The 17,215-nt window shown below is 46.3% G+C and overlaps 1 protein-coding gene across 1 annotated transcript in view; it reads right to left on the reverse strand.

Annotated features, from left to right (window-relative positions):
- Positions 1-17,215, reverse strand: part of LOC135049281 (amine oxidase [flavin-containing]-like) — a 198,747-nt gene that overhangs the window by 181,116 nt on the left and 416 nt on the right. The window lies entirely within an intron of this gene.

Here is a 17,215-nt window from a genome sequence, read left to right on the forward strand (position 1 = left end):
TCCTCTACTCCCTTCACTGGCTGCCTGTACGATGGCGAATCATCTTCAATATTGGCTTACCGAGTTTCAAAGCATTACATGACCAAGGCCCAAGGTACCTGAAACAGCTTCTGACCCCATACTGCTCCACTCGATTACTGCGATCTGTAGATGAAGGACTTTTAGCAGTACCTAGAATCTACCGTAATTCATCTGGGGGTCAAGCTTTTAGTCATGCGGCTCCGACTCTATGGAACTAACTTCCCCGCACAGTGTGAGAGGCCCCAACTATAGAATCCTTCAAAAGTTGACTCAAGACTTTTCTGTTTACTCAAGCATTTCCATAATGTCCCTTTTAGTATCTTCATGCTTCTGTATTTTATGGAAATGTACTTCATTATTTTCTGTACTATATTATGCTATGTATCTGTTAAGCGCCTTGGGTCCTATTGGAGAAAGAGCGCTATATAAATAAAATTATTATTATTATTATTAAATGTATAATGAACTGATCCATAGGGCGTACTTCACTCCAGAGTGTCAACATAAGATATGGCACCAGGTATCTCAGTTTTGCTGGAGGAATTGTGGCTCTGTAGGAGATATTTATCATATCTTCTGGTCATGGCCTGTCTTGCAGCCGCTTTGGAAGAAAGTATTCATTATGATTAGTGAAGTACTGGTCCGGCAGAGCCCTCAACGGCTTTTTTCATTTTATCCAGGAAGGATGTCCCAGAGTGACAGGTACCTTATGGGTCCTATACTGATAGCAGTCAAAGTCTCTATTGCTCAGATGTGGAAATCCTCTTTGATACCCAATATTACAATAATTACAATACAATTCATAAGCATTATTTATTTGAGATGGCAAAATGTGCCTATTCCTCCTTTAAGTCATCTATATTTACACGAAAAGGTTCCAATGGGGGGAGTTCATGGAACGAATGGGACACTCTACTATGTATACTTGAATTCTCCTATTTCTGACACTTAAGATGTTTCCTCTGCATTGAGTTAACATGTGCGATAATACACCTTCTTTCTCATATATAAAATTGTTTTATTTTCTACAGGTTTAGGCCCTTACGATGCAAGAATTAACCAAACAAACATTCAACACTATCTACTAAACCTATCCCAATTAAATATAAATTGGATGCAGTTAATATACCAGCTGTCAGGATCCCGTCATTCAGGAGACCGACGCAGGAATCCTGACAGCTGGTGAAATGCCGCTGGCCAAAATCCCGACAAATGCAGGATATTCCAACTCGGTTGGTGGGTCCATGCCACCAACCAAGCGGGAATATAACCTGTGGCGAACGAAGCGAGCCACTGGACCCAAAGTGTGATAACCGCAACAAGCAAGTGAGGGGACTCGCTGCCTTGCTGCCAGGATTGCCACAGATGGGATGCCACTGTCAGTATAGCAACAGCTGGCATCTCATCTGCCGCTCAATCGTATGTATTCCATTTACAGAGAGCAATGGAATTTTCAACTCCTTGACATACTTTGCCCTAAACTAATGATGCGGATCAGAAAAAAAGGAGTATTTATTAATAATTTTATTTATATAGCGCTCTCTCTCTGACAGGAATCACGAATAACCCCAAAGCTTGTTGTCCGTTAATTGCCTGCACCACCCCTAAATTGTCATACCAAAATATTATATTTTTAATCCTCAAGCGCTCCTTCTCACAGTTTCAGCATCACAGGGGAAGGTTTCTGGTCAAGCCCTCTTTCACCCACACAGCAGACCAAGCTCCATCTAGATAGGCCCTGAATCCCATACTATCATCTGTGATGATAGACCCAATAGAGGACCCTATTTAACTGCATAAGGAATGCAAGATATATTTTAACAGGATGTAGTCATGTGACCACCGGTCACTATACCGACACCGGGATCCCGAGCGATTGAAAGCTCAACAGTCAGCATGCCGACTAACAAGGACTATTCCTAGTCATGGGTGTCCACTACACTCATATAGTGGGAATAGAACCTGTGGCGAGCGCAGGGAGGCACCGAGCCCGCAATCGCCTTCATCGCGATCCTCCCCGCCGGCAATCTAAAGCTCAGGATCCCGGAGTCGGTATGGTGACCGGCGGGATCCCAAAAGCTGGTCACCCAACCCAGGGCCGTTTCTTGGGGCGGGCGAGCAGTGCAATCGCACAGGGCGCCCGCCGCGGCACTGACTGTGACTCCCTGGCTTCCTCCTCCTCCCTCTCCCCGAGTACCCAGCTCGGGGGCGGAGTTTCACGGAATGACGCGATTTTGTCATGCCATCACGACGTAACCGCATCATCCCGCGAAACTCCGCCCTCCTGAGTGGAGTACTGAGGAGGAGGGGGAGCCAAGCTAAGAAGAGGGAGAGGCGGCCAGCGCAAGGAGCGACTGGTGAGGCGGGAATCACCTCTAAGTATTCTCCTTCTTTCTTTCTCTCTCTGTAAAATGGGGACACTTGCCTGCCATAATGTGTAAAAAGGGGACACTTGTCTGCCGTAATGTATAAAATGGGGACTCCTGCTTGCCGTAATGTGTAAAATGGGGACTCTTGGCTGCCGTAATGTGTAAAATGGGGACTCTTGGCTGCCGTAATGTGTAAAATGGGGACTCTTGCCTGCCGTAATGTACAAAATGGGGACTCTTGCCTGCCGTAATGTATAAAATGGGGACTCTTGCCTGCCGTAATGTATAAAATGGGGACTCTTGCCTGCCGTAATGTATAAAATGGGGACTCTTGCCTGCCGTAATGTATAAAATGGGGACTCTTGCCTGCCGTAATGTGGGGATTTAATGTATCAAGGGCATTGTGGTGTGTGGCATAATATGGTGCAGGGGACATTACTGCGTGGGGCTTAATATGGTAGAATTTTTTTCCTATGGTGGGTGTGATCTGTTGGTGCAGGGTCAAATACTGGGGTGTGAGGTAGTCTTTTTTATGTCATGATGGGGGGGGGGTGCATTTTTAAATCTCGCACTGGGAGCCAAATTGGCTAGAGACAGCCCTGCCCGAACCCAACCCATTTTAACTTAGTTGTCATTAAATGACTGATAAGTAGGCCACTGATTTTTAGAATCTAAAAACTAAAATAATTTTTTTTTTCAAATCCATGTTTTAGGATTTTATAGGTTTTAAAAATTGCAGTTTAAGAATTTGTATACTGTATGAGAATAAAACAAAACCCTGCAACATATCATTATGTTTGAAACCCTATGCCTGTTACATATATCTTCTGCTACTTCCTTGCAGCGTTTGCTTTTGCGATGTGCTGTGCCTGCGATCCATTTGCAGCCGTGGTTTTTACCACACAAGTGAATGGATCGCGGGTGCGTACATATGCTCGTACACGCAAATCTTGGGAGATGGCAGTCGTGCTGCGTACACTATGCAACAACGCTATAACAGGACTCATCTGTATTAGTGATGTGCACCGGACATTTTTCGGGTTTTGTGTTTTGGTTTTGGATTCGGTTCCGCGGCCGTGTTTTGGATTCGGACGCGTTTTGGCAAAACCTCACCGAAAATGTTTTGTCGGATTCGGATGTGCTTTGGATTCGGGTGTTTTTTTTTCAAAAAACCCTAAAAAACAGCTTAAATCATAGAATTTGGGGGTCATTTTGATCCCATAGTATTATTAACCTCAATACCATAATTTCCACTCATTTCCAGTCTATTCTGAACACCTCACAATATTATTTTTAGTCCTAAAATTTGCACCGAGGTCGCTGGATGGCTAAGCTAAGCGACACAAGTGGCCGACACAAACACCTGGCCCATCTAGGAGTGGCACTGCAGTGTCAGACAGGATGGCACTTCAAAAAAATTGTCCCCAAACAGCACATGATGCAAAGAAAAATGAAAGAAAAAAAGAGGTGCAAGATGGAATTGTCCTTGGGCCCTCCCACCCACCCTAATGTTGTATAAACAGGACATGCACACTTTAACGAACCCATCATTTCAGCGACAGGGTCTGCCACACGACTGTGACTGAAATGACTGGTTGGTTTGGGCCCCCACCAAAAAAGAAGCAATCAATCTCTCCTTGCACAAACTGGCTCTACAGAGGCAAGATGTCCTCCTCATTATAATCCTCCGATTCCTCACCCCTTTCACTGTGTACATCCCCCTCCTCACAGATTATTAATTCGTCCTCACTGGAATCCACCATCTCAGATCCCTGTGTACTTTCTGGAGGCAATTGCTGGTGAATGTCTCCACGGAGGAATTGATTATAATTCATTTTGATGAACATCATCTTCTCCGCATTTTCTGGAAGTAACCTCGTACGCCGATTGCTGACAAGGTGAGCGGCTGCACTAAACACTCTTTCGGAGTACACACTGGAGGGAGGGCAACTTAGGTAGAATAAAGCCAGTTTGTGCAAGGGCCTCCAAATCGCCTCTTTTTCCTGCCAGTATACGTACGGACTGTCTGACGTGCCTACTTGGATGCGGTCACTCATATAATCCTCCACCATTCTTTCAATGGTGAGAGAATCATATGCAGTGACAGTAGACGACATGTCAGTAATCGTTGGTAGGTCCTTCAGTCCGGACCAGATGTCAGCACTCGCTCCAGACTGCCCTGCATCACCGCCAGCGGGTGGGCTCGGAATTCTTAGCCTTTTCCTCGCACCCCCAGTTGCGGGAGAATGTGAAGGAGGAGATGTTGACGATCACGTTCCGCTTGACTTGACAATTTTCTCACCAGCAGGTCTTTGAACCTCTGCAGACTTGTGTCTGCCGGAAAGAGAGATCCAACGTAGGTTTTAAATCTAGGATCGAGCACGGTGGCCAAAACGTAGTGCTCTGATTTCAACAGATTGACCACCCGTAAATCCTGGTTAAGCGAATTAAGGGCTCCATCCACAAGTCCCACATGCCTAGCGGAATCGCTCTGTTTTAGCTCCTCCTTCAATGTCTCCAGCTTCTTCTGCAAAAGCCTGATGAGGGGAATGACCTGACTCAGGCTGGCAGTGTCTAAACTGACTTCACGTGTGGCAAGTTCAAAGGGTTGCAGAACCTTGCACAACGTTGAAATCATTCTCCACTGCGCTTGAGTCAGGTGCATTCCCCCTCCTTTGCCTATATCGTGGGCAGATGTATAGGCTTGAATGGCCTTTTGCTGCTCCTCCATCCTCTGAAGCATATAGAGGGTTGAATTCCACCTCGTTACCACCTCTTGCTTCAGATGATGGCAGGGCAGGTTCAGGACTGTTTGGTGGTGCTCCAATCTTCTGTACGCGGTGGCTGAATGCCGAAAGTGGCGGTGGGGTGGTGGCAATTACTGCGAGTGTGTCAGAGTATTGGGGGGATTACTGCCTGTGTGCTAGGGAATAAGAGGAGAAGGGGTTGATTACTGCGTGTGTGCTAGAGGGTGGGGGGGATGATTACTGCGAGTGTACCAGGGTATGGGGGAGCGGGGGTTTTACTGCGTGTGTGCTGGAGTATAAGGGGAGGGGGTGGGGTGGTGATGACTACTGCGAGTGTTTCAGGGTATTGGGGGGGGTTACTGCAATTCTTCGGGCCACCGACAGCATCTCTTGCACGCCCCTGTCGATTTTATAAATAATTCTGCACCACCAAATTCAATGTATGTGCAAAACATGGGACGTGCTGGAATTTGCCCAGATGTAATGCACGCACAATATTGCTGGCGTTGTCCGATGTCACAAATCCCCAGGAGAGTCCAATTGGGGTAAGCCATTCTGTGATGATCTTCCTCAGTTTCCGTAAGAGGTTGTCAGCTGTGTGCCTCTTCTGGAAAGCGGTGATATAAAGCGTAGCCTGCCTAGGAACGAGTTGGCGTTTGCGAGATGCTGCTACTGGTGCCACCGCTGCTGTTCTTGCTGCGGGAGGCAATACATCTACCCAGTGGGCTGTCACAGTCATATAGTCCTGAGTCTGCCCTGCTCCACTTGTCCACATGTCCGTGGTTAAGTGGACATTGGGTACAACTGCATTTTTTAGGACACTGGTGACTCTTTTTCTGAGGTCTGTGTACATTTTCGGTATCGCCTGCCTAGAGAAATGGAACCTAGATGGTATTTGGTACCGGGGACACAGTACCTCAATCAAGTCTCTAGTTGCCTCTGAATTAACGGTGGATACCGGAACCACGTTTCTCACCGCCCAGGCTGCCAAGGCCTGAGTTATCTGCTTTGCAGCAGGATGACTGCTGTGATATTTCATCTTCCTCGCAAAGGACTGTTGGACAGTCAATTGCTTACTGGAAGTACTACAAGTGGTCTTCCGACTTCCCCTCTGGGATGACGATCGACTCCCAGCAGCTACAACAGCAGCGCCAGCAGCAGTAGGCGTTACACTCAAGGATGCATCGGAGGAATCCCAGGCAGGAGAGGACTCGTCTGACTTGCCAGTGACATGGCCTGCAGGACTATTGGCTTTCCTGGGTAAGGAGGAAATTGACACTGAGGGAGTTGGTGGTGTGGTTTGCAGGAGCTAGGTTACAAGAGGAAGGGATTTAGTGGTCAGTGGACTGCTTCCGCTGTCACCCAAAGTTTTTGAACTTGTCACTGACTTATGATGAATGCGCTGCAGGTGACGTATAAGGGAGGATGTTCCGAGGTGGTTAACGTCCTTACCCCTACTTATTACAGCTTGACAAAGGCAACACACGGCTTGACACCTGTTGTCCGCATTTGTGTTGAAATAATTCCACACCAAAGAGCTGATTTTTTTTGTATTTTGACCAGGCATGTCAATGGTCATATTCATCCCACGGACAACAGGTGTCTCCCCGGGTGCCTGACTTAAACAAACCACCTCACCATCAGAATCCTCCTTGTCAATTTCCTCCCCAGCGCCAGCAACACCCATATCCTCATCCTGGTGTACTTCAACAGTGACATCTTCAATTTGACTATCAGGAACTGGACTGCGGGTGCTCCTTCCAGCACTTGCAGGGTGCGTGCAAATGGTGGAAGGCGCAAGCTCTTCCAGTCCAGTGTTGGGAAGGTCAGGCATCGCAACTGACACAATTGGACTCTCCTTGGGGATTTGTGATTTAGAAGAACGCACAGTTCTTTGCTGTGCTTTTGCCAGCTTAAGTCTTTTCATTTTTCTAGCGAGAGGATGAGTGCTTCCATCCTCATGTGAAGCTGAACCACTAGCCATGAACATAGGCCAGGGCCTCAGCCGTTCCTTGCCACTCCGTGTCGTAAATGGCATATTGGCAAGTTTACGCTTCTCCTCAGACGCTTTTAATTTTGATTTTTGGGTCATTTTTTTACTGATCTTTTGTGTTTTGGATTTTACATGCTCTGTACTATGACATTGGGCATCGGCCTTGGCAGACGACGTTGATGGCATTTCATTGTCTCGGCCATGACTAGTGGCAGCAGCTTCAGCACGAGGTGGAAGTGGATCTTGATCTTTCCCTATTTTTTTAACCTCCACATTTTTGTTCTCCATATTTCAATGCGCACAACTAAAAGGCACCACAGGTATACAATGTAGATGGATGGATAGTATACTTTATGTATGACGACGAGTGACTGAAGACACAGAGGTAGGTACAGCAGTGGCCTACCGTACTGCTATATACAGTATAATGGACCTGGTGGACACTGTCAGCAGATTGCGTTTATAGTATAAAGAAAAAAAGACACCACAGGTATACAATGTAGATAGATGGATAGTATACTTTATGTATGACGACGAGTGACTGAAGACACAGAGGTAGGTACAGCAGTGGTCTACCGTACTGCTATATACAGTATAATGGACCTGGTGGACACTGTCAGCAGACTGCGTTTATAGTATAAAGAAAAAAAGACACCACAGGTATACAATGTAGATGGATGGATAGTATACTTTATGTATGACGACGAGTGACTGAAGACACAGAGGTAGGTACAGCAGTGGCCTACCGTACTGCTATATACAGTATAATGGACCTGGTGGACACTGTCAGCAGACTGCATTTATAGTATAAAGAAAAAAAAAGACACCACAGGTATACAATGTAGATGGATGGATAGTATACTTTATGTATGACGACGAGTGACTGAAGACACAGAGGTAGGTACAGCAGTGGCCTACCGTACTGCTATATACAGTATAATGGACCTGGTGGACACTGTCAGCAGACTGCGTTTATACTTATAGTATAAAGAAAAAAAGACACCACAGGAGTGTTTTTCAGGCAGACAAATGTATACTGGTGGTCACGGTCAGCAAAACTGTGCACTGTACTCCTGCTATAGCTGCACCCCAGTCTCCCCCACAATTAAGCAGTGTGAGCACTCAGCACAGTCAGATATATCATGCAGCACACTGAGGCGGAGCACAGATATGGTGTGGAGCGTTTTTTTCAGGCAACGGATAAAAAAAAACTAGCAAAACTCTGCACTGTACTCCTCCTGAGTCCTAAAAGCTACTCCCCAATCCTCCCCACAATAAGCTAAGCAGTAGCAATCAGATCAACTAACTACTATAACTATATAAACGGAGAGGACGCCAGCCACGTCTTCTCCCTATCAATCTCAATGCACGTGTGAAAATGGCGGCGACGCGCGGCTGCTTATATAGAATCCGAATCTCGCGAGAATCCGACAGCGGGTCGATGACGTTCGGGCGCGCTCGGTTTACCCGAGCCACACGGGAGAATCCGAGTACGGCTCGGACCCGTGTAAAAAGGCTGAAGTTCGGGGGGGTTCGGTTTCCGAGAAACCGAACCCGCTCATCACTACTATTTACTAAGCCTTGTAGAGAGATAAAGTAGACAAAGATAAAGTATTAGCCAATCAGCTCCTGACAGTTAGGAGCTGGTTGGTTTATACTTTACCTCTGTCCATTTAATCTCTTTCCAGGGCTTAGTATTTTGGGGGGTCATTCTGAGTTGATCGCTAGCAGCGATCAGTGTAAAAAACGGCTAATCTACGTATGCATTGCAATGCGCACGCGTGACGTACGGGTACAAAGAGCTTTGTTGTTTTGCACAGGTTCTAGCAACGTTTTCATTCGCACTGGCGGCCGCAAGAAGATTGACAGGAAAGGGGCGTTTCTGGGTGTCAACTGACCATTTTCACGGAAAAACGCAGGCTTTCCAGCGAAAACGCAGGCGTGGCTGGGCGAATGCTAGGCGGGTGTGAGACGTCAAATGCCAACCCTCCAACGTTAGAATCAATGCACACGAAGGCAAGTTCAGGGCTGGTCTTGTTTTGCCCAAAATGTTTTGCAGGCGCTCTGCTGTACAAGCGTTCGCACTACTGCAAAGCGAAAATACACTCCCCAGTGGGCGGCGACAATGCGTTTGCACGGCTGCTCAAAACTGCTAACGAGCGATCAACTCGGAAAGACCCCCATAGACTCCTATGTTGCCTGATTTATCATGTGCTAATTTTGTTGCAATATGACTATTGTTAATGTAAACATTAAAGTATGTATGTCTGTTTGTGTGTGTGTGTGTCTGTGTGTGTGTGCTTTCTTTTTTATTTTAGCAAAATGCCATGGTGGGGGGAGGGGGGGGGGGGGGTGTCAGAAACTTTTTGGGCAGAGGGGAGCAAAATTTATAGTTACACCACTGAGAGTGGGTCAGACTGCAACATTTGCCTACTTCGCAAGAAAAGTGGATGCAATTACTTATTATTTCCCAGTGGTCATGCCACCCTTCCCTACTGCAAAATACCACAAATCATGGTATTGTACAGTATGTGGCAGGCTGCTATTCACATTCACAAACCCATGCCTTCCACCTGGGCCCCTTACTCCAGGATATCTCATTGGGCTGGGTACATAGTATATATTAGTGATGAGCGGGTTCGGTTTCTCCGAAACCGAACCCCCCCGAACTTCACCTTTTTCACGTGGGTCCGAGGCAGGTTAGAACCTTCCCGCCTTGCTCGGCTAACCCGAGCGCGCCCGAACGTCATCATCCCGCTGTCGGATTCTCGCGAGATTCGGATTCTATATAAGCAGCCGCGCGTCGCCGCCATTTTCACTCGTGCATTGGAAATGATAGGGAGAGGACGTGGCTGGCGTCTTCTCCGTTTATTGTAGAAGTTGATTGGTTTACTTGCAGAGTTTTGCTGATAAGTGACCACCAGTTTTTATCCGTTCTCTGCCTGAAAAAAACGCTCCATACCATATCTGTGCTCAGTGTACTGCATGATATATCTGTGCTGAGTGCTCACAATGCTTAATTGTGGGGACTGGGGAGCAGCTATAGCAGGAGTACAGTGCAGAGTTTTGCTGACAGTGACCACCAGTATACGTTGTCTGCCTGAAAAACACTCCATATTTGTGCTCACAGTGTGCTGCTTTATTGTGGGGATTGGGGACCACCAGTATAATTAATATTATATAGGAGTAGTACAGTGCAGAGTGCACTGCTGTACCTACCTCTGTGTCGTCACTCGTCATCCATTAAGTATACTATCCATCTGCATTGTATACCTGTGGTGCATTTTAGACTAGTTTAGCAGTTTGCTGACAGTGTCCACCAGTATACTATATATAGCAGTACGGTAGGCCACTGCTGTACCTACCTCTGTGTCGTCACTCGTCATCCATTAAGTATACTATCCATCTACATTGTATACCTGTGGTGCATTTTAGACAGTTTTGCAGTTTGCTGACAGTGTCCACCAGTATACTATATATAGCAGTACGGTAGGCCACTGCTGTGTACCTACCTCTGTGTCATCACTCGTCATCCATTAAGTATACTATCCATCTACATTGTATACATGTGGTGCATTTTAGACAGTTTTGCAGTTTGCTGACAGTGTCCACCAGTATACTATATATAGCAGTACGGTAGGCCACTGCTGTGTACCTACCTCTGTGTCGTCACTCGTCAACCATTAAGTATACTATCCATCTACATTCTATACCTGTGGTGCATTTTAGACAGTTTTGCAGTTTGCTGACAGTGTCCACCAGTATACTATATATAGCAGTACGGTAGGCCACTGCTGTGTACCTACCTCTGTGTCGTCACTCGTCATCCATTAAGTATACTATCCATCTACATTCTATATCTGTGGTGCATTTTAGACAGTTTTGCAGTTTGCTGACAGTGTCCACCAGTATACTATGTATAGCAGTACGGTAGGCCACTGCTGTGTACCTACCTCTGTGTCATCACTCGTCATCCATTAAGTATACTATCCATCTACATTCTATATCTGTGGTGCATTTTAGACAGTTTTGCAGTTTGCTGACAGTGTCCACCAGTATACTATATATAGCAGTACGGTAGGCCACTGCTGTGTACCTACCTCTGTGTCGTCACTCGTCATCCATTAAGTATACTATCCATCTACATTCTATACCTGTGGTGCATTTTAGTTTTGCGCAGTAAATATAGTAGTAGGCCATTGCTATTGATACTGGCATATAATTCCACACATTAAAAAATGGAGAACAAAAATGTGGAGGTTAAAGGGAAAGATCAAGATCCACTTCCACCTCATGCTGAAGCTGCTGCCACTAGTCATGGCCGAGACGATGAAATGCCATCAACGTCGTCTGCCAAGGCCGATGCCCAATGTCATAGTAGAGAGCATGTAAAATCCAAAACACAAAAGTTCAGTAAAATGACCCAAAAATCAAAATTAAAAGCGTCTGAGGAGAAGCGTAAACTTGCCAATATGCCATTTACGACACGGAGTGGCAAGGAACGGCTGAGGCCCTGGCCTATGTTCATGGCTAGTGGTTCAGCTTCAAATGAGGATGGAAGCACTCATCCTCTCGCTAGAAAAAAGAAAAGCCTTAAGCTGGCAAAAGCACAGCAAAGAACTGTGCGTTCTTCAAAATCACAAATCCCCAAGGAGAGTCCAATTGTGTCGGTTGCGATGCCTGACCTTCCCAACACTGGACGGGAAGAGCTTGCGCCTTCCACCATTTGCACGCCCCCTGCAAGTGCTGGAAGGAGCACCCGCAGTCCAGTTCCTGATAATCAAATTGAAGATGTCACTGTGGAAGTACACCAGGATGAAGATATGGGTGTTGCTGGCGCTGGGGAGGAAATTGACAAGGAGGATTCTGATGGTGAGGTGGTTTGTTTAAGTCAGGCACCCGGGGAGACACCTGTTGTCCGTGGGAGGAATATGGCCCTTAACATGCCTGGTCAAAATACAAAAAAAATCAGCTCTTCGGTGTGGAATTATTTCAACACAAATGCGGACAACAGGTGTCAAGCCGTGTGTTGCCTTTGTCAAGCTGTAATAAGTAGGGGTAAGGACGTTAACCACCTCGGAAAATCCTCCCTTATACGTCACCTGCAGCGCATTCATCATAAGTCAGTGACAAGTTCAAAAACTTTGGGTGACAGCGGAAGCAGTCCACTGACCACTAAATCCCTTCCTCTTGTAACCTAGCTCCTGCAAACCACACCACCAACTCCCTCAGTGTCAATTTCCTCCTTACCCAGGAAAGCCAATAGTCCTGCAGGCCATGTCACTGTCAAGTCTGATGAGTCCTCTCCTGCCTGGGATTCCTCCGATGCATCCTTGAGTGTAACGCCTACTGCTGCTGGCGCTTCTGTTGTTGCTGCTGAACCTGCCCTGCCATCATCTGAAGCAAGAGGTGGTAACGAGGTGGAATTCAACCCTCTATATGCTTCAGAGGATGGAGGAGCAGCAAAAGGCCATTCAAGCCTATACATCTGCCCACGATATAGGCAAAGGAGGTGGAATGCACCTGACTTAAGCGTAGTGGAGAATTATTTCAACGTTGTGCAAGGTTCTGCAACCCTTTGAACTTGCCACACGTGAAGTCAGTTCAGACACTGCCAGCCTGAGTCAGGTCATTCCCCTCATCAGGCTTTTGCAGAAGAAGCTGGAGACATTGAAGGAGGAGCTAAAACAGAGCAATTCCGCTAGGCATGTGGGACTTGTGGATGGAGCCCTTAATTCGCTTAACCAGGATTCACGGGTGGTCAATCTGTTGAAATCAGAGCACTACATTTTGGCCACCGTGCTCGATCCTAGATTTAAAACCTACGTTGTATCTCTCTTTCTGGCAGACACAAGTCTGCAGAGGTTCAAAGACCTGCTGGTGAGAAAATTGTCAAGTCAAGCGGAACGTGACCAGTCACCATCTCCTCCTTCACATTCTCCCGCAACTGGGGCTGCGAGGAAAAGGCTAAGAATTCTGAGCCCACCCGCTGGCGGTGATGCAGGGCAGTCTGGAGCGAGTGCTGACATCTGGTCCGGACTGAAGGACCTGCCAACGATTACTGACATGTCGTCTACTGTCACTGCATATGATTCTCTCACCATTGAAAGAATGGTGGAGGATTATATGAGTGATCGCATCCAAGTAGGCACGTCAGACAGTCCGTACGTATACTGGCAGGAAAAAAAGGCAATTTAGAGGCCCTTGCAGAAACTGGCTTTATTCTACCCAAGTTGCCCTCCCTCCAGTGTGTACTCCGAAAGAGTGTTTAGTGCAGCCGCTCACCTTGTCAGCAATCGGCGTACGAGGTTACTTCCAGAAAATGTGGAGAAGATGATGTTCATTAAAATGAATTATAATCAATTCCTCCGTGGAGACATTCACCAGCAGCAATTGCCTCCAGAAAGTACACGGGGACCTGAGATGGTGGATTCCAGTGGGGACGAATTAATAATCTGTGAGGAGGGGGATGTACACAGTGAAAGGGGTGAGGAATCGGAGGATGATGATGATGAGGTGGACATCTTGCCTCTGTAGAGCCAGTTTGTGCAAGGAGAGATTGATTGCTTCTTTTTTGGTGGGGGCCCAAACCAACCAGTCATTTCAGTCACAGTCGTGTGGCAGACCCTGTCGCTGAAATGATGGGTTCGTTAAAGTGTGCATGTCCTGTTTATACAACATAAGGGTGGGTGGGAGGGCCCAAGGACAATTCCATCTTGCACCTCTTTTTTCTTTGCATCATGTGCTGTTTGGGGACAATTTTTTGGAAGGGCCATCCTGTCTTGATTGACACTGCAGTGCCACTCCTAGATGGGCCAGGTGTTTGTGTCGGCCACTTGTGTCGGTAAGCTTAGTCACACAGCCACCTTGGTGCGCCTCTTTTTTTCTTTGCATCATGTGCTGTTTGGGGAGTATTTTTTTGAAGGGCCATCCTGCCTGACACTGCAGTGCCACTCCTAGATGGGCCAGGTGTTTGTGTCGGCCACTTGTGTCGCTTAGCTTAGCCATTGTTATGAACGACAGGTAGTGGTTCATTCCTATTTTATGTTTATAAGCTGTCTTGCAGGCCAGGATTTCCTGTTGCTCTGTTTAAGAATACTCTTGTTTGCTGCCGGTGGTGAGTCTGTGTAATTGCAGCTTGTTCCCATGTGTTCAGCCTCACCTGGCTGCTAATTGCATCTTGTCAGTTTGGAGTCATGCAACAGGACAGCTGCATGACATAATTAATTAGGCCTCTCTGTTATATGCTGGCTGAGTGCAATTCACAGACGCTGGTGATATTTCTAGGTTTCCAGTCTTCTAGAGTGCTTGAGTTCTGAGCTTATTCCTGCCAGTTCCAGAGCTCCTGTCTAGCAGTGTGTCTAGCTGCTTCCTGTGTCGATTCCTGTGTCAGTCCCTGTGTCGATTCCTGTGTCTGATCCCGTGTCCTGCCGTGAAGCGTTCCTGTCCAGAAGTCCTGTGGCTTTGCCTATGCCTGGTCGAGTTTCTGGCTTCTTGGTGTCCACCGGGCTGTCGTTTGGGATTCTGCCTGTCCTCCAGTTCTGAGAGTCTGTGTCGGCAGCATTGGGGGTTCCTGTCCGTTTGACAGTATTTGTACCGGTTCCGTGAGTAGCGGCTTTGCCGCGTCCGTTGGCCTAGGCCGCTGTATTCCTTGGTTGTATCTGTCACTGGTGTTTTGCAGAGGGTTCTGCTTATGCTGTCACCGCCGGTACACAAAAGTATTGTGTCGGCGTGTGGTCAGCATTTCCTTTGTTGTTCTTTTCCTTTGGCAGCAAGCCGCACATACATTTAGTTTTAGCCTAGTTAGTAGCCCCTGGCTTTGGTTGTTTCAGTTAGAGGGCCCCTTGTTATTACCCTGTCTCAGTTCACGCTTTGTCTCTCTTTAAGACCTGAGGGAGCATCGGAGTTGGGCAGACCTAATCCGCCCTTCAAACGCGGCTGCCATGGGCCCAAGAAACCATAGTCCTGCAAGCGTGAATTGACAACACAGGTAAAACAACGGAGGTAGGGTGCCAGGGGCTATTCCCGTTCCATTTCACCAAATCCAGTATTACGTCCTGGTGCTCTGGACTCACTTCATAACATCTCCCTTGTTCTGAGCACCAGGAACCTAACAGCCATCCAGCGACCTCGGTGCAAATTTTAGGACTAAAAATAATATTGTGAGGTGTTCAGAATAGACTGGAAATGAGTGGAAATTATGGTTATTGAGGTTAATAATACTATGGGATCAAAATGACCCCCAAATTCTATGATTTAAGCTATTTTTTAGGGTTTTTTGAAAAAAACACCCGAATCCAAAACACACCCGAATCCGACAAAAATTTTTCGGTGAGGTTTTGCCAAAACGCGTCCGAATCCAAAACATGGCCGCGGAACCGAAACTAAAACACGAAAAATTTCCGGTGCACATCACTAGTATATATACTACCGTTCCATGGTTAAAGAATTTCTCAAAACATGATGTCAAGGGTCAGAATTGGGAATAACTGGTCTGACCCGTATCTTATTAAAACAATGAGTGAGACCACAAGGCAACTAGTACATTTTCACTTCTGTTGATAAATAACAGTCCTCTTTCAGAGGGGAAGCGGTTAACATACCGCCGCTTGGGATCCTGGTGATCACAATGCCGACGCCGGAATCCCGCACAGCGGTACAATGCCGGCGAGGTAGGTGATTCTCCCTCTATGGGTGTCCATGACAACCATAGAGCATACTTGCCTACCTGACCCTCTCCATGAGGGAGAAAATGTTCTGTTCCTGGACTTTCCTGGTAATGTATGATTGCCATCACCTGTGGTGAAACACCTTTCTTATCAATTAACTAGCTCACCACAGGTGATGGCAATCATACATTACCAGGAAAGTCCAGGAACAGAGCATTTTCTCCCTCATGGAGAGGGTCAGGTAGGCAAGTATGCCATAGAGGTAGAATATAATGTATGGCGAGTGCAGAGAGCCCGCAAAGTGCTTACTAGCGCTCGCCCCGCTGATGGGATGCCGCTGTCGGTATACTGACGGCCGGCATCCCAGCCATCGGTAATTCATACCGAACCCTTTCAGAGAGCAGAATAAACTGAATATGATATATACTGTATTACCAAATAAAGAAAAATTATGGGATTGCTATTATATAATTAGTGTTAGGTTATGAAGCATTTCACAAATCCTCTTTCCATATAATATCAGAGCTATTGATAAAGTTTAAAACAAAATCCTTTCTATAGCATACATACTTGCCTACCTGACCCTCTCCATGAGGGAGAAAATGCTCTATTCCTGGACTTTCCTGGTAATGTATGATTGCCATCACCTGTGGTGAAACACCTTTCTTATCAATTAACTAGCTCACCACAGGTGATGGCAATCATACATTATCAGGAAAGGCCAGGAACAGAGCATTTTCTCCCTCATGAAGAGGGTCAGGTAGGCAAGTATGGCATACACCTTTCAGCTGTTCCTAATGGAGCTGGAGCCCCTTCAGGACTAAAAGGCAATATTTAAACAGTGCATCTTTTGTCACATAGTGCTTTTCCTGTGCTCCACCCTTTTACACAGCCATTCATGCATTTTAAATGCAAGATAACTTGTTGCTACTGTATATGTCATTTTGCCTCTGATTTTTCATCCACCAGTTCTGCAACAACTAGTCATCTCTCCCATGTGCATGCCAATTAAATATTTAGATCATTATATGATCCTGTTTAAACTGAGCACAGCTCCATAATGCACCTTGCAGCATGTAGCTTTTATGCATATTGATGTACCATCCTTTGTTGCTTCTTTACAGAATACAAAACAACCCTAATAAAAAAAGAACAGCTGCCTGAACGGTTACAGTTCTAAACCTCTACATTTAGATGTCCAAAATCCTGTATAATACATATTGGCACCTGCTCTAAAGCCCTATATATTGCAAAAGAACAATAATCTCACTACACTGATGTTCTTTGTCAGATTGAGCCCTGCAGCCTAGACGGATTATGAAGATAGTTCCTAAAGGATCACAGTGGATTAATCAATGTGTAAAGAAAAAAACAGCTCCTTATTTTTACTAGCAACTGAAAAATGTTTATAATGCA

The sequence above is a fragment of the Pseudophryne corroboree genome, chromosome 2 (assembly GCF_028390025.1).
Source record: "Pseudophryne corroboree isolate aPseCor3 chromosome 2, aPseCor3.hap2, whole genome shotgun sequence".
NCBI classification, from domain to species: domain Eukaryota; kingdom Metazoa; phylum Chordata; class Amphibia; order Anura; family Myobatrachidae; genus Pseudophryne; species Pseudophryne corroboree.